General features: G+C 40.8%; 1 long non-coding RNA gene across 2 annotated transcripts in view; it reads right to left on the bottom strand.

The window, feature by feature from the left end:
• LOC138742810 (uncharacterized) overlaps window positions 1–18,966 on the bottom strand; it is a 131,318-nt gene that overhangs the window by 30,083 nt on the left and 82,269 nt on the right. The window contains exon 7 of one of the 2 annotated variants that reach the window (XR_011344417.1): window positions 6,760–6,901. The exons of the other annotated variant lie outside the window; for it this stretch is intronic. This is a non-coding gene — a long non-coding RNA (uncharacterized lncRNA). Of the gene's footprint in view, window positions 1–6,759; window positions 6,902–18,966 lie in introns of those variants that run through there. 2 annotated transcript variants of the gene reach the window in all.

Below are 18,966 nucleotides of genomic sequence, written 5' to 3' on the forward strand. Positions count from 1 at the left end.
AAACTCTGTGGCAGAAATAAGCAGGAAAACGTGGGAAATATTGGTGAGAGCGTGGAGTTTTGTTGCTTCTGGCAAAGTCAACACAGTGAGGAAAATCAGCTGCAACTAATAAAGACATTTTCTAAGTGGTTTCAAGAGATGTGCAGGGAAGTTCTTTTACACAGACTGGTGGGTGCCTTGGGTAGTGGTGGAAGCAGGAGTGATAATAAAGATATAGGAGCAGAAGTAGGCCCATCAGCCCATCGAGTCTGCTCCGGATGCCTCGTAGATTTTTAGTGAAATACATGGACATCTATTTTTTTAATAGACGCAGATTATCCAGTGTTCTAAGGTCACTCCCATTCATCCTTCACTAAAAGAGGAAAGCACCCAGTGATCAAATCTCTCCCTCTAACTCAACGCCTCCAGCTCATGAAACATCCTTATAAATTTTTGTGCCATCTCCAGTTTAATTGAAATTGTGGCTCTAAGTCACAGTCCAAGCCCATGAGTTTTTACATCTGATTGCTAATCCCTGTGCAAAGTGCCCTTCACCTCTCAGCCAATGGTCAATAATAGTGGGTTTATTGACATACACGAGTACAGTGTACACATGTGTAGTGCTATGGCGGCATTACAACTCCCAGGATGCATTGAACCAGCCATGTGACGTCAGTGCATGATGACATCAGTGCATGTCAAGCACGCGACTCTGGCTTTTGAAAAGGTTGCGCGGGTGATGCAGAGTAAATCTATTTGATTCACCCTAGAAGCGCCTTGTGTGGTTATTACTTTGTGTCCACTGCGATTCCAGAGGCCACACATTCTTACTTGCCTGCAGCCAAACAAGATAATTAGTAAACAATAAACTTCAGGAAACAAAATGGCGGCGCTGCCAGAGCTGGTGTGATGGCAGGGCTGCTGGCATGCATGCAGGAGAGCGGAGACACAGCACTGCTCCACAGGGTTTGACTGCTTGGTCCTAACGGTGATGGGTTTGTACAGGCTTTAAAGGAGACGATGGTGTTTATTTTAAAAACCTGCCAAGATGACAGCTCCTGTGCTTAACAGCAGCCATAAGGGTTTGTAGACTCCAGGGGACCAGATAACCAGTGCATGGCACCAGAAACAGGAAGAGCACCCCAAATTGAGAAGGGGAAGCAGCAGAGACAAACTGCAAGACAATGACCATTTCTCTCTTACTCTAAGGGGCACCAGGTGTCACTAACGGTGACACTTTGTCTGCTTTATAGCAGGCTGAAGGCAATTTTGTGAAATATTGAATGACTATAATGGAATCGAATTAAAGCTCCAATGAAGGACGTAAGTTGCACTCAAAGACTCCACTTTAAAGAAGAGTGCAATGTGAGACCAGCAAATCATCTTGGGAAAATGTAAACCTTGCTGAGATGAATCACACATGGAGGGATTTGGCCAATTTTCCATTTAGTTCACCTTGAAATAACTGCTAGACAATCTGACCTGGGTAAAAGTGATTGTCTTTGCTTGATTTCACTCACAGTGACCTGCACACATAGGTGGAACTGGGAATGTTCAATAATTTCCTTTCAATTTTTCTCCTTGAGTTACCACAACATTATTTTCTGAGATGGTCCACTCTAAGAAGTTAAAGGCTCCATCACTGGGCATCTCATTCATCAGCTTCAACATTAAGTTCCAATTTTTCAGCCACAAACACATTTTTATAAAGTATAAATTTAAAAGCCCAGCATCAGCAGTGAAACATTCTCACACACTCACACACACTCAAACTCACACACACACACACACACACTCACTCACACACACACATGCACGCACACACACACACTCACACACACACACACTCTCTCACACACACACTCACACACACACACACTCACATACACACACGCATACGTGCACATGTGAGCACGCATTGGCATGTACATGCCTAGTGAAATAATTTATTTTGGAAAGGACAGCTATTTTGAGTCCTGCACATGTAAAAGAATCTAGATTTTGAATTAATTGATATTTCAGGCCCAATAGTGTGTAATGTCATGGCATTGCACCCAGTGTGAAGGATGGATTGGTAGAATGCTTAGTTCTCAAACAAGACGCTACAGGTTCAAACCTCACACCTTAGACAAACAAACCCTTCTCTCATCCTTTTCAGTGCTAAGCACAGGCAACACCATTATTGGAGCACTCTTCAGGACGAAAAACTTCCCTTCTGAGGTGGAGGCAAGAGATCACAAGGAGCTCTTACCGTAAGACAGAGGAGTGGAATCAGAGCATCTGGGCCATTGATTCTGCCCAGCCTCTTCAACATCCCTGATTTATTGTCCTTTTTAACTCCACTCACATGCCTTCTCCAGGTAACCTTTGATCCCTTCTTATTCAAGAACTTATCTACCTCAGTCTTAAATACATCCACTCACTTGGCCTTCACAGACATGGGCGGCAATGGATTCCACAGATTCACCACCTTCTGGGTGCAGAAATTTGGGCAAGTCCCTACATTTTTGCTCATACCTTGATGAATGGACCAAATCCCAATTGTTGTTTATCTTTGCTTTAGAAAGGACAGCGTTACCTGCTGAGTTTGTCCAGCATTGTGCTTTTACTTCAACCACGGCGTCTGCAGACTTTTGTGGTTTACTTAAAAAAGAAAGTTACTTTATGCTGTGAATCAGATGTGAAGCGTGCCTCATGTGTTAAAGCCAGTAGTAATTCCGCATTCATACCATGCGCTGCTTTGCATTATTCAGTTTGTGATAACCATTCCACAACTCCAACCATCATCTGCAGTAAGTAAAACCTTGGTCATATTGATATCCCCTATTTATGGAAGGCTTGCTTGGTGACTAACCGGCTCCAGAAACTTCATTTCAGAGATTATTCCAGACAATGCTCATTTGGATTCCAGGAGCCAAAAGCTCATTTGATATTTTATGCAACCATTTTGATGGAGAAAAGGAATTACGATTGTAAAGGGGTTAATTGCATGGACAATGTGAGCTTTAAAAGTTCCAATAGCTTAACTGAGAAAAAACCCAACAGTGCTTCTTGATGACCATGGACAAAATATGTCTTACTCTTACAGCACCATACAGGCCCTTCAGCCCACAAGATTGTGCTGACCTCTGGAATGCTTCTCCACAACAATCTAATTTTTCCCTAGTTCACAACAGAGACAACCCAACAGCACAGTGACCATGGCAAAGGCGCTCAGCAGCTGAAGGACCCACACAGGATGCAAGCTGTTGGCATCTTGCGGCTGAAGGACTCCCTGCAGGTTGCGGGCTGCTGGAGATTAGCTCATGGGAACCAGGTATTGAAGTGGGGTTCAAGAGTGTGAGGAGGGCAAGCAGGGCTCCCGAAAGACCCTGGGTGCCAAACACCTTCTGATCTTGATGGAGGTTTCCTCCTGGAGCTCAGGTCTCCGATGGACTGAACAAGAGTTTGTGAACCTTCAGTAACTTGGAAGGGGACTCTCTTATGGCAGGCTAAAGGCAATTTCACAAAGTATTACATTTGTGTCTTATTATATGACAATAAATTATCTGATCTGATTTGATCTGAGTTGGGCTTGTTTCCATTCTATTTGACTATCAATGAGAGGTGATCGTATTGAATTACATATGATTCTCAGGGGCATGACATTGCTAGACTAAACTTTACTATGGCATTGGCAATGGTGTCAAAACCAATCTGGTTCACTAATGATCAAGGAAATTTTGGTTTTGTTTCTCCAGAAGATGAGAACACAAGAAATAGGAGCATCTGGCCCATTGAGCTTGTTCTGCCATTCAACAAGATCCTGGCTGGTATATCTATGGACTCATCTCCATTCAGGTATGAAGAGGTAACATTTAAAACAAGGTTATAAATTTGACACCAAAGGAAACAAAAGTTCTCAAAAACACTGCCCCACCGAAAGCAAAAAACAATAATCTTGTCGGTTCGCTGGGAAAAGGTTTGAGCTTCCCGTTTCCTCTCCTCCCCCCCACTGGCTCATGGGTTTGTTACAGATGATCAGCAGTTGGTGAAGGAATACTCAATGTTGCCTGTGGGCGTAAAAGGACTGTAAACCACTTTTCTGAAGGAAAAGATACTGAGCATCTGCATAAGGCCTTTCCTAACCTGCAGCTGTAGGGTCCTTCGACGTCTCGTCTTCTCGCTAACACGAGGAACCAACAAGAGAGTAGAAATCCTTCAGTTCAAAATATTTTGGTGCAATTGGCAAGGGACAGACATAAAATAGTAATTAAACCATAATAATAATTGTAATTTGTGAAAAATTATTGTGCCAAAAAAATATTTTCCTCTTCTAAATTATAACTTAAAAATAACAGCTGCAATTATAATTCAGCAAATGCAAATTTGGAAACTGTGACATGAATTCCCACAAAAGAGGTTTATCTGAATGATGTGCTGTTGGTTATAGTCATACAGACCATGGACCCAAATTATTGACCACTCAATTGGCATTTCAAGCCTGTCCCACTTGCCTGCCCATCTCTCTCCAAATGTTCCTTATTCAAGTACCTGTCTAAATTCTTTATTTTTTAAACATCTCAATTCTATTCAACTCTATTTGAAATGAACTTGTATCTCAATCACATGTAGTCTCTTTGACTTCCCTTATTACTAGACAAACGATACTGATGAGATGTTAAACTTTTCAAGCTTATGGGGTCCTTTTTGTTATATAGATATAATCTATAAGAACATTTAGATCTTGTCTTGTCTAGATTTTTTTTAAATGGTAATGAAATTATATGTCTTTACCAAATAACTTTGGAAGGGAAGAGGGTAGAATTTGTAGTTTCATATGAATTTACTTTTTAAAAAAATCTTTTTCAATTAAGCCACATGTTATAACTGATTAAATGATTAATTGATTATTTCTTTTTTTGCTTGATTCTTATGATATCTAGTTTATATTTAATAGATTTTCTTTAATAAGTCTTTCATTTGTATATTGCCTTTTCGATATTACCTCTATATTTAGATAAACATGCTTCTACTATTTGCATTATTATTGTAAAATTTTATAAAAATTTTGAAACAGAATTCTATTCACCTCTGCATCTTCATGGAACAGAACAGCACAGGGCAAAGCCTTGGGCCCATGATGTTGTGCCAACCCATATAAACCTACTCCACATCAATCTCACCCAGTGGCTCTCAACCTTTTTCTTTCCACTCTCATACCACTTTAAGTAATCCTTATGCCATCGGTGCTCTGTGATTAGTAAGGGATTGCTTAAGGTGGTCTGTGAGTGGGAAGGGAAGGTTCAGAATAACTGCTCGAGACCCAATTGTTACTGAAATATTTTGCTTCAGAAAAATTATGATTAGCCCATTTCCTTTGGAGTTCTGAAACCATGCACATAACGAGTCAATTAGGTGCAATTAAAACAGTGGTTTTCAAACTTTTTATTTCCACTCATATACCACCTCATAAGTTTATGCACCTCACCTCTCGCTTTTTGTTGCTCCAAAGAGAAAAGTCCTAGCTCAGTCAATCTGGACATGTTCTCCAATCCAGGCAACAACCTGGCAAATCCTCTCTGAACGGTCTCCACATCCTTCTTCTAATGAGGTGACCAGAACTAATGCAATACTCCAAGGGTAGTCTCACCAGAGTTTTATGGAGTTGTAACATTATCTCTCAGCCCTTGAATTCAATCCCTGACTAATGAAGACCAGTTCACCATAAACCTTCTTAACCACCTGGTTAACTTATGTGGCAATCTTGAGGAATCTATGGACCTAATCCTTTAGATCTCTCTGTTCTTCTGCATCTGGCAAGCTCGTTCCAGATACCTATCACCCACAATGTGGGTCCTTTTTAAATCTTTCTCCTTTCCCTTTAAAATGATATTCCCTAGTTTGGACTGCACTACCCTGGCAAAAACAATGTGGCCCTTCACCCTATAACCCCTTGTAATTTTATAAACCTCAAATGTCAACCCCTCAGTTTCCTTTGCTCGAGAAAAAAAACCTTCCCCAGCCTCTCCAGCCTTATCGTAACTGAAGCCCTTCAATCCCCATTACGATCTCATGAAACTTTTACATTTAAATTACATTTTTAGATGCTGCATTGACACATTCCGGCATGTTCACACACCCACACACACACACACACACACACACACACACACACACACACACACACACACACACACTCACACACACACACACACACACACACACACACACACACTCAGACACACACACACACCACACACACACTCATGTGTGTGTGCCTACAAATATGCACATACCCAACCACCAGCTGGTCCATACTGATGTTTATACTATAGTTTACCCATGAATACAGCCCGGAGTATATATTATGGATGGTTAAAATTTAAAATGGCTGGAGTCCAATGGCTTAACCTACGAACTTTGGGGATCTTTGGAACATGGGAGGGAGCTGGAGCACCTGGAGGAAGCCCAGACGGACATGGAGAGAACATACAAACTCCTTACAGACAGATCGCTGGTTCTATAGGAATGAAGTGTTAACTATGCCGTGTAAACTTAGTGAAAATTCATGTTTGGCACAAAGACACCAAATCACCCATAGTATTTGGAGGGTCCTCATCATTGAAGTTCTTCCATTTGGAGAGAGAGAGAGAGAGAGAGAGAGAGAAAAGCAAAAGCAAGGATCCCTCTGGCTTTCAGAACTTTAAAGACTGATAATCTCTGAAGATTAGGTTACACAACACACACAAAAAAAAATCAAAATTGAAACAGAATGCAAAAGTGAGACCATTTAGTGGGTGTGTTGCTATTGGCAACTGCTTAGGTCCAATTGCTCCCTAATGCAAACAAGAAATACTGCTGGATGAAATACAGAAAAAAAATGAATATCCACAATTCTGATTCATCTTGCTCCAATCTCCTTGATGATGCTTGATTGGTCCTGTTTCAGAAAAAAAAAAATAAAAGATAAGTGATTGGGACACTAACTGTTTCAATAACTCAGTTGCGATAATTCAAAATAAGGAATTGTATTTTCAGAAATGGCAAATTCCACCACTGATTCCTGTTCTGGAGAATTCTTTATGGTCCAGATGTGTTGCTGGGTTGATAAGGAAAAAAAACATCATCTTAAACTCATTTCAACTATCAGTCTTGGATCAGTAATGACAGCCTTGTTGATGAGGCAAAATGTTCTGCAGTGTCAAGCAAAAGACCATCTGCTGAAGGACTATTCAGCCCATCGATCACGGACCTGCCTAAGCCTGCTCTTCATCAGACTCCTGAATGAACTCCAAAGTAGTTACGTTGGCTAGGCCAGTGGTTCTCAACCTTTTCCTTTCCACTCACGTACCACTTTAAGTATTTGCTATGCCACAGGTGCTCTGTGTTTAGTAAGGGATTGCTTAAGGTGGGATGTGGGTGGAAAGAAAAAGTTTGAAAACCACCCTTTTAATCATCCCTAATTGACTCGTTATGTGCACAGTTTCATAACTCCAAAGGAAATGGGCCAATGACAATTTTTCTCAAGCAAAATATTTCAGTGACAATTGGGTCTAGAGCAGTGATTCTCAACCTTCCCTTCCACTCACATCCCACCTTAAGTAATCCCTTACTAACCACAGAGCACTTATGGCATTGGGATTACTTAAGGTGGGATGCGAGTGGAATGAAAAAGTTCGAGAAGCGCTGGGTTAGGCTTTGCTCTGGACTAAATTATTTCGATCCGTGGCTCTGCTCTTCTCTACAGTGCCTCAACAATGTTTGGGATGTCTCCTCCTCTGCTTGCAAAACAACTACTATCATTGCATCTTGATGCTTGTGACAATAAGCTTGAACCCAATACAAGATCAATCTACGTAGTCACACGTGAGCCTGACAATTTCTTTCAGTTCCTCATCTTGCTCCCTCTTAAACCCATAATTACATCTGAATTAAGTATGGAGACCAATGGCGCAGTATTCCACTCTCAGTATTCCACTCTCAGTGGACCACTACAAGATGCTGAGCACAATTTTCAGACTCCATGCCACTTCTAATAAAAGGCACTATTTCTGGAATGGGCTGCCAGGACTGGTGGAAGAAGTAGATACAATAGCGGTGTTAAAGAGGCTTCTAGGTATACACGTGACTATGCAGGGAATGGAGGGGTATGGATCCCATGCAAGCAGCAGAGTTTAATTTGGGCATTATTTTCAGTGAAGACATGTGGGCCAAAAGACCTGTTCCCATGTTCTGTGCTCTAAGTTCCATTTCATTAGTTTACAGCAATGGTTTTCAAACTGCCCCCCACACCCAAACTCACATTCCACCTTAAGTAATTCCAATGCCATAAATGCTCTGTGATTAGTAAAGTGGTATAGGAGTGGGAAGAAAAAGGTTTGAAAACCATTGTTTTAATCATCCATAAATGGCTCATTCTGTTCCAAAGGAAATGGGCCAATCACAATTTTTCTCAAGCAAAATAATTCAGTAACAATTGGGTCTCGAGCGGTGATTCTCAACCTTCTCTTCCCACTCACATCCCACCTTAAGCAATCCATTACTAATCACAGAGCACCGATGGCAAAGGGATGCATAAGGTCGCATGTGAATTGGTGGTTGGGGGGAATTGAAGTTTGAAAACCATTAGTTTACACTAATTGTTCCTGCTCAGTTGTCCTTTGTGTTTTATGAGCCAGACACCGAGATTCCACCAATCCCTTGCTACTGCAATATTTAGGATTTTAATTCCATTTAAACACATCTTCCCCTCTTTTCTCTGACTTCTGCAGCAACCACTCCTTCTGTGACTTGATCGTCCACTCCTCCCTCCTCGCCAATCACCCCCCTTGGCACCTATCCCTTTGACCTCAGGAGATGCTCCACTTGCGGGTACACATGCTCCTTCACCACCTTTCATGGCCCCAAACAGTCCTACTAAGTGAAGCAACACTTCACAAATGAAACTGCAGGGCTTGTCTATTGCATCTGGTGCTCCCATTGTGGCCTCCTTTTCGTTGGAGAGACTGGACACAGGCTTGGAGATAGTTTTTTTGAGCATCTCAACTCTGTCTATCATAATAGTGTGGATCTCCCAGTGGCCACCAATTTCAATATCCCCCCCCTCTCCTCCCCATTCTCTTGCTGACATGTCCATCTATGGTCTCATGCACTACCAGACTGAGATCATCTGCAAATTGGAGGAACAACACCTTATCTTGCATCTGGGCACCCTCCAACCAGATGGTATTAATATCGATTTCTCCAGTTTATGTTAGATACCACTCCCGCCCCCTATCATTTTCCACCTGTATCCTTTCCATTAGTTCTGCCACTCTCTCTCTCTTTTTTCTTCTCTTTTCGCTCTGTCTCTTTCCACAGAGCCAAAATCAATGTTCCTTTCCTCTCGTCATATCCAATTAACACATTTTGTCTGTTGGTCTGGACTTCTTCCCCTCTCACACTTCTTCCTCTCTTAACTCAGCCTTTAATTCAGACACTTGTCTCTTTTCACTCATACCTTGAAGACGGTCCCAGGCCCCAAATGCTGCTTTTACAAAGTATATTTACTTCCTATGGTTCCCAGCCTTTTATTCCCATCACATCCCACTTTAAGTAATCCCTCTGGCATCGGTGCTCTGTGATTAGTAAGGGATTGCTTAAGGTGGGATGTGAGTGTCAAGGGAAGGTTGAGAATCACTGCTCTAGACCCAATTGTTACTGAAATATTTTGCCTGAGAAAAATTGTCATTGGCCCATTTCCTTTGGAGTTATGAAACTGTGCACATAATGAGTCAATGGGGTACAATTAAAACAGTGCTTTTCAAACTTTTTTCCTTCCACCCACACCCCACCTTAAGCAATCCCTTACTAATTGCAGAACACCTATATCAGAGGGATTGCTTAAAGTGGTATGTGAGTGGAAAGAAAAAGGTTGAGAACTGCTGCTATGGATGCTGCGAGACGGTCTGAGCTCTTCCAACATTTATCTGTTTTGACAAGCGAGGAACTGCAGATGTTGGAATCTGGAGCAAACAAAGAAAAGCTGGAGGGACCCAACAGGTCTGGCAGTGTCCAAGGAGAGGAAGAAAAAGTTTCTGGTAGGGTCTCAAAAAAAAAAGCCCCAAAATGTTGATTGTCCATTGCTCTCCATAGATGCCACTTGACCTGCTGAGTCCATCCAGCTTCTCTTTTATTCCATCAATCAAATAACAGTTGGCTCTCTCATTCATCCTTCTAAAGTGGGAGTGTAGCCCAGTGAGGTTCAGGAGCCAGATAACAATCTATGCCTGATCCTGGAGGTGCTGGACCTCAGGCTTTGTACTTTCTGCCCAGGGGTTGCAGTGAGAAGAGGCTGTGATCAAGGTGGTGGGGACCCTTTATGAAGTTGGCTGTCCCTGAGGCAATGGCTCAAATCAAGATCCAGATTCACGATACCTTTATTGTCATATAATAGAACAGAAAATGTAATATTACACAAAACTGGCTTCTGCCTGCCATAAGGCAGACAAAACGTTGACATTAATGTCACCTAAGAGAGAAAGGGAAGCAAAAGAGAATTCCTTCGGAGTCACTGAGTGTCAGTAGATTGGTCTCCAGATCTCCTGCTTGATTCGTCGGCAGCACAAGCTCCAGATCCAAACCTCTGACACAATCAAGAAGCCTTCAGCACCCGAGGTCTTTCGAGAGCCATGCTTTCCCTCAGCACCCTCTCGAATGTCAGCTCCGATACCTAGTTCCCACTTGCCAAAGTCTGCAATGGATGGGAGGTCGTTGCCCCTGACAGACTCACCTCTCTCTGCATTCCTGGGCACTAAAGTTTTCAAAGCTAACAATCCCTGACTTTTGATGCGTCTACTTGCAACTACTCTCTGTGTAGAATCTTTCTGACTGATGAATTAAATATGTACACAGGTTAGATTGCTTGCAAATCAAGAGCACAAATGAGATTGATAACTTGCCTTCTACCTCTTTAATTGAGCACATCCAACAGCTTTCTGAAGATAAAATCTCAAATGCTGCTTGATAATGCAGCCCAAAGCCTCTGTTATGATTATTGCCATCAGCACTGGTTAAGGACTTGGGATTTACCCTGCATACAGCACAGTTACAGACCTTTCCAGCCCAAATACACCAATTAACCTACAATCCCCATGCATTTTGAAGGGTGGGAGGAAACCAGAGCACCCAGAGGAAACCCACGCAGATGCGGGGAAAGCATGCAAACTCCACACAGACAGTGCCAGTTTCAAACACTGGGTTACGGGCACTGTATCACGCTAACCGTGCCATCCATAGTCCTTGTCCATTTGGAAGGCAGATGGTTCAAAAATAATCCACGCTCCTTGCAACTAACCTCTTATTTATGATCCTTACACACACTATCGATCAGTTACACATACATTTTACATAAGTCACTTGCTGAATTATTTTCCCCAAAGGGCTTTGCAATGCGCAGTTCAATATATTTTGAGATTCCAATTCTATTTTCCCTAGATTTTTCCTTCTCCAGATTTAATTGGTAATCTTTTTCTAAGCTGTAATTTAAGAGGCATCTGGATTATGCCAGAGAACTCTATCTTATGGTAATTTTTTTCAGAAGAACTCTTTGATCTCTGTTGTTTTGAGGAACTGAAATCCTTCAGCAATACAGAATAGGATTGGATATTGATTCTCGGTCCAAGTAACTGTTGCAGCAGTTGGAGTTTATGCACATTGCTAAAATTATCACGTACAGGAGCCCCTCACTTTAAAATGGAAAAGTGGAGAAGGCAAAGCTGAATCCATTGTTTGAGATGTTCCAGCGGCAAAAACCTTCATTTATACAGACAAAGAGATACAGGCTGGAAACGGGCCCTTCAGCTGGAGTCCACACTCCTTATCAAGCATTCACTTATGCATTAATCCTATTCTAACTCACATTTTATTCTCCCCATTTTCATATTAATTCCCCCCAGATTCTATCACACATTCATTCCCAGAGCAATTTACCCATCAACCTGTAAATTGGAGGGACAACACCTAATTTTCCATCTGCGCGGTCTCTAACTGGATGCAGTAACATCTACTTCTCCAGTTTCTGTTAGCCTACTTCCCGTTCTCCCTCTCTTCCCCATCCCTCTGTCTCCTTTCCTCCAGCTCTCCACCTCTCCCTTCTTCATTCACAAAGCCATCCCTCTCCCTTTGTTTACTTTTGTGCCCTCCCTCAATTCTCCATCAATTACCTCCTGCCTGCGGGTCTGTGCTCCTCCCTCTGCCCCTCACTGCCCACCATTTTGTTTGGGCACCTGCCTCCCTTTTGCTCATACCTTGAAGGCCCCAAGCCTGAAACGATGGTTATGTACCTTTATCTTGGCTGTATAAAGTATGCTGTTTGACCTGCTGAGTTTCTGCTGCATTTTGTTTTTACTTCAATAACACCATCTGCAGACTTTTGTGTTTTACTCCTTTCTTCTTACCCATCAACCTGCATGTCTTGGAGATTTGGGAAGGTCCTGGAAAGCCGACACTATCCCAGAGTTAACGTGCAAACTTGACCCAGACAGTACCAGAATTTAGGATTGAACACAGGTCAATCTAGCTTGACCAGTGGTGAAGGACTGGGTTGGTGTCCTTGAAGGATGAGCCACCTCCAGTGCTTAGTTATTGCTGTCTGTTGTGGTGTAGCAGGGAGAAAATCCGAAGCTGAACAGAGATGGCCAGAATCTTCAGAGTGAAACACAGTGAGGCAGTTCACATCAACATCAAACATGACATCAAGTTAGCAAGCTTTTTAAAAATATTTTATTTATAAATTTTAAACCACAATAATAGTTAAATTACATTCAATTCTGGAAATTGTTAAAATAAATTATACATGTGGTATATATCATCCCACTCCAACCACCCACCCTTCCACCTTCCAAACCCCCACCCCTAAAAAAGAAGAAAAACAAGAAAAGAAGAAAAAATAATACGAGTGAATGCCAAGAAAATGAAACATTTACACAATAAAGTCTATTGGAGGTTATAAAGAAGTGAGGTCTCCAGAAAGTCAATCATACTGCAAACCAAAAGTTTGCAAAGATGGTCTTCATAATTTCCAAAAAAATCATGATATTTATCTCACAGATTAGAAGTAATTTTCTCGAATGGTTTACAACTGTGAAGTTCTGCTTTCCATACCTAAACCTATTTCTGACATCCATGATATTGCTATACATTTCCTAGAAACTGCTAAAGCAATTCCCACAAATTCAATTTCATTAATATATTAATTTTAATTTTGGCCTTATAACCTTAATATCACTCAACAAAAATAACCAGGTCCTGTGGAAATTTTACCTCCATGATTCATTCCAAAAAATTACCTACTCCTAACCAAAATTGTCTAAGTTTAGGACATTGCCAAGTTGAATGCAAAAAAGTTCCAATTTCAGATCTACATCTAAAACATAAATCTGATAGGGCAGGATTTAATCTATTTAATTTTTGCAGATTTAAATATAATTGATGTATAAAATTATATGAACTAACCTATATCTTACATTTATAACTTTAGTCATATTGTTCTTATACAAATCCATCCAGTCCTTTTCACTTATTTATGTACGTAAGTCTGTTTCCCATCTTAATCTTGATTTATGCACCCCAAATTTGGGGGCTTTAATTTGAAGTAAGTTATGCATTACTGAAATAAATTTACTTACAGTAGTGTTAGAAATTAGTAATTCTAACTCACTTTGATTAAGTAACTTTAAAATAGGACATATTTTGCCAGATACAAAAGCTTGTAAGTAACAAAATAAAGTATTGTTAGGTACATTATTTTTTTTCTTGCATTCATTCTAATGTTGTAAATCTCCCATCCTAAAAACAATCTTCAATCTTCTTAATACCCTTCTATCTTCAAATCTTTGAGAATTGGTTATCCATTGAAAAAAGAATAAGTCTATTTTAACATAAAAGCATTTTCCTAGATATTAAACTGTTCATACCAATTTCATTATCAATATTATTCCACAACTCAATCAAATGTTTCAAAATAGGTGATTCCCTACTTCCAAATAAAAATGTGGAATTCCACTTACAAATAAAATCCTGGGAATTCATATTCCTTATTGCATTAAATTCTATAAAAACCCAAGCTGGAATATTATCTAAACTAAACAATACATTTATAAATCTCAGTTGAGCTGCTTTATAATAATTCTTAAAATGAGGAAGAATTAAACCCATAACTCAAATTTCCAAGTCAATTTTTTTCCAAAAAGACCTTTGGCTTTTTATCTTTCCATAAAAATTTCCTAACCACCTTATTTAAATCCTTTAAAAGAAATGAAGGAATTGTAACAGGGATTGATTGAAAAAGATATTGAATTCTAGGAAAAACATTCATTTTAACACAATTTACTCTTCCAAATAAAGTAATATGTAAATTATTCCATTTTTTAAAATCTGCAACAATTCTATTAAGCAAAGATAAATAATTCAATTTATATAAATTTTTCACATCATTATCAATTCTAATACCTAAATATTTAATCTGTCGACCAGAATTTTGTAACGATTTTACCATCTGTATAATCATCCACAGCCCAAACTTGATGCAAGTGGATAAATACAAAATCTTTTCAATTTCAAGAGCTATTATTTGTTAAGAAAGATCTAGGTGGTATGATTAGTGCAACGCTTTTACAGCACCAGCGTCCCAGTTGGTAAGTTCTCTCAACATCTGCATGGGTTTCCCCTGGATCCTTCGGTTTCCTTCCACTTTTCAAAAATGTACAGGGGTTATATGTTAATTGAGGTATTTGGGGGTTATGGGCACATGAGTCGGAAGGGCCTGTTACCGTGCTTTATGTCAAAAATTTAAAATAATTTAAAAATTTAAAAGAAAATGAAATCTAGCAAGTCATGGAGTGATACAGTGCAGAAACAGTCCATTCAGCCCCACGCATCCATGCTGACAAAATTAACTATCTGAGTTAGTCCCATTTCTCTGTGCTTTGATCCAACCCTCTCCTATCCATTCATAATTATGGCGACTTCTACAACCCCTCTTTAAAACCTTTCTTTCCCACACTATTAAATCAATGACCTCTAGTTTTAAACTCTCCTATCCTCAGGATAAGTTGTTCAACCATTCACCTTCTCTGGTGATATCAGACAGACAATAATGGTAGATTTGGAAGAGCAAGATTTGAGTATGGTAGGGTTGGGGGAAAAAAAAAGATCCAGAGATGGAAAAAGAAAGACTTGAAAAATTTCAATCTCCAATTAATCTCCCTGTCTCTCTGCAATATTCTCTGGACAGATTTCTATACATGGTCACTTCAAGTGATGCATCCAACAAAGGAAAAGGATGGCCATCATGAACACAATGGGACAAAATAGCTCATGGTATCAAAAACCCATATTTTCAAATATATCATGGAATTATACTCTAGTTTTTTAAAAATCACAAGTAGCAAGTGAAATCTTGAGAGTTTAGTAGATTTGAATCAGTCTATTGTAGAATAGGTAACAAACGGTTGGAGATTCTACATGAGAGGCGGCTGTGGGGGTGGGGGGGAAATGGATGGCACCAACAGCTACTGGATACATTTAGTTTTAAAATTTAAAGATACAGTGCAGTAACAGGGCATTCCACAAACGCTGCCGGTGCTGCCCAAGTTCACCCAATTCAGTTCCAAGTTCAGATTTATTGTCAGAATACATACTGTACATGACATCACATACCACCCTGGGATTCCTTTTCCTGCGGGGCAAAATCCGTACTCAAAAAAAAAGACGCATATACAAAAAAGAGAAAGGTAAACAAAGAATGAAATGTAAACAAATTGACTGCACAATGCAGAAGAAAAAAAAGATAAATATTTAGAAATATATAATGTGCAAAGTCCTTAAATAAGTCTCTTATTGGGTGTGTCATTGAGGAGTCCGATGGTGGAGGGGAAGCAGCTGTTCCTGAACCTGGTGGTGCAAGTCTTTCCAGATAGCAGCAGCGAGAACAGAGCATGTGCTGGGTGGTGTGGATCCTTGATCGCTGCTGCTCTCCATTGGCAGCCTTCCATGTAGATTTTCTCAATGGTAGGGAGAGTTTTGCCTGTGATGTACTGGGCTTTGTCCACCATCTTTTGCAGGGTTTTCTACTCAAAAAGTATTAGTGCCCCCATAACCTCCCAACCCTGTATGTCTTCAGAATGTGGGAAGAAAATGGATCACATTGAGAAAATCCACGCAGTAATAGCAGGCAAGCTCCTTACAGACAGCGCCAGATTCAAACCCAGGTCATTGGTGCTGTAATAGTGTTGCACTAATTGATATGTTAATTATGCTGCCCCATGCACCAGGGACAAATCAATGCTTTCTCGTTTCCAGTCCATGAACATATCAACCAAAAACCCAGAAAAAATATAAACATTGGAAAAGCTCAATCTTCAAAATTAATTCAAACAATTATTCTTTTAGGATCGCTATTCCCAAACAAATTATTTAATCTTTCAGGATGGGAGAATGAAAATCCATTTTTCATCCAGTTCATTAAACTGTTTGAAATAATCCTCAAGGAGACTTTTCTGTCAGGAACTCAAGATGAAGTAGCATCAGTGGGAGAATGCTCAACATTCCTTCCAAAACTCTTCATCAGGATTGAGCAGAGTATAGAACATTTCTTGGAGTGAAGAAGAATGAAGGCAGGTTTGATTGAGGTTTACAAGATTACGAGAGGTATAGACAGAATTGATGCGAACAGGCTTTTTTCCACTTAGATTGGGGAAGATAAATACGAGAGGTCATAGTTTTAAGCTGAAGAGGGAAAGGTTTAGAACCATAGAACACTACAGCATAGAAAACAGGTCATTCAGCCCCTCTGGTCTGTGCTGACCATCATCTCACTGACCTGCTTCCATACCACAACCCTCCAATCTCTCACATTCATGTACCTATCCAATTTATTCTTAAAACTCACAATCGATCTTGCATTCACCACATGACAGCTCATTCCACACTCCTACCAGCTGAGTGAAAAAAAATCTCCCCCCTAGTGCTCGCCTAAATTTTTCCCTCTTCAGCTTATAACTATGACCTCTCGTATTTAACTCCCCCAATCTAAGTGGAATAAAGCCTGTTCGCATCAATTCTGTCTATACCTCTTGTAATCTTGTAAAGCTCAATCCAATCTCCCCTCGTTCTTCTTCGCTCCAAGGAATAAAGACCTAGCCTGTTTAATCTTACCCTTTAACTGCACACCTGAAGACTCAGCAACATTCTAGTAAATCTTCTCTGCACTCTTTCAATCGTATTGATATCCTTCTTGTAGTTAGGCCAGTCTTTCCACTCACAGACCACTTTAAGTAATCCCTATGCCATTGGTGCTCTGTGATTAGTAAGGGATTGCTTAAGGTGGTCTGTGAGTGGGAAGGGAAGATTGAGAATCACTGCTCTAGACCCAATTGTTACTGAAATATTTTGCTTCAGAAAAATTATGATTGGCCCATTTCCTTTGGTGATCTGAAACCGTGCAGATAACGAGGCAATTTGGTATGATTAAAACAGTGGTTTTCAAACTTTTTCTTTCCACCCACATCCCACCTTAAACAATCCCTTACTAATCACAGAGCATCTTTGGCATTGGGAATACTTAAAGTGGGATGTGAGTGGAAAGAAAAAGATTGAGAACCACTGAGTTAGGCACCCTGAACTGCACACAATATTCCAAATTTGGTCTTACCTGTGTCTTAAACAACTTCAGAATCAGGCTCCCCAGCTTTATCCCCACAATTTTTTTTCTTTTAGTATTTATGGATCACAGAAGAGTACAGCAAAGGAGCATGCCCCTCAGCCCACATCTCCTCAGCCCACATGTCCTCAGCCCACATGTCCTCAACCCACATGTCCCCAGCCCACATGTCCTCAGCCCACATGTCCTCAGCCCACACGTCCTCAGCCCACATGTCCATTGTACTAAACATGTCTACGTTAACCATGTCTCCCAATATAATGATGATTATTGTAAAATGTAAGCTTTTCTTGTTAATTTCTACTTCAAATCATTTGGAGACTACTAAAATCAAAAAGGCAATGGGCTTTATCCTTTTCTGAAGCCCAGATCAAGATTCCTTTACTGTCATGATTCAAAATCCACAAGATTGGCGTACTCAGTGGGTCAGGCAAAATTCCCACACACTCAAGATTCAGGATTTAAGATTTAAGATTCAAGATTAAAGATTCCTTTATTATCATGCAATGGAACAGAACCAGCAATTTGACACAAAATTGCCTTCTGCCTACTGTAAGACCATTAGTGTCGCCTGGCGCCCTTCACGGTAAGAGAAATGAGAGTCCCTTCAGAGTCACTGAGTGTCCGTGGATTTGCCTCCAGCGCTCCCACAGCCTCTGCAGCCGCACAGATCCATTGGCAACCTGAGCTCCGGGTCCAAACCTCTGACATGATCAGGATGCCCTAAGGCCCTCCGGGAGCCGTTCTTGCCCTCAGCACCTTCTCAAATCCCAGTTCCGATGCCTGGATCCCATGAGCCAGCCTGCAGTCCGTGCAGGTCCCCCGACTGCAAGTCGCCCACAGCTTAGAAACATAGAAGATAGGAGCAGGAGTAGGTCATTCGACCCTTCGAGCTTGCTCCGCCATTCAACGAGATCATGGCTGATCTTAAAGTTCAGTACCCCGTCCCCGCCTTCTCTCCGTAACTTTTAATACCCTTATACTGAAGAAATATGTGGGTCCATCAGCCATCAGCCGCTGAGCCCCTCGCTGGTTCATTACCGTGGTTACCATCCTGTCGTGGTACCAGGATTGCAGAATTACCTCCCAATCACAGAGATGGACAGGAATATTTGGAGATTTGTTTCTCAGTGTTTGGAAAGTCCAGAACTAGAAGACAACATTTCAGTTTGAGATTTCTTTTTCTCAGCAGGTTGTGAATTCTCTCTCCCAGTCGTTGAAAGCATTCAGCCTGAGATCGATAGATTGTTGGAAGCTAAAGGGGACTAACATATGGGCAATGGACAAGAAAATAGGCCTGTAAA

Source organism: Narcine bancroftii, chromosome 9 (genome assembly GCF_036971445.1).
Source record: "Narcine bancroftii isolate sNarBan1 chromosome 9, sNarBan1.hap1, whole genome shotgun sequence".
Classification (NCBI taxonomy): domain Eukaryota; kingdom Metazoa; phylum Chordata; class Chondrichthyes; order Torpediniformes; family Narcinidae; genus Narcine; species Narcine bancroftii.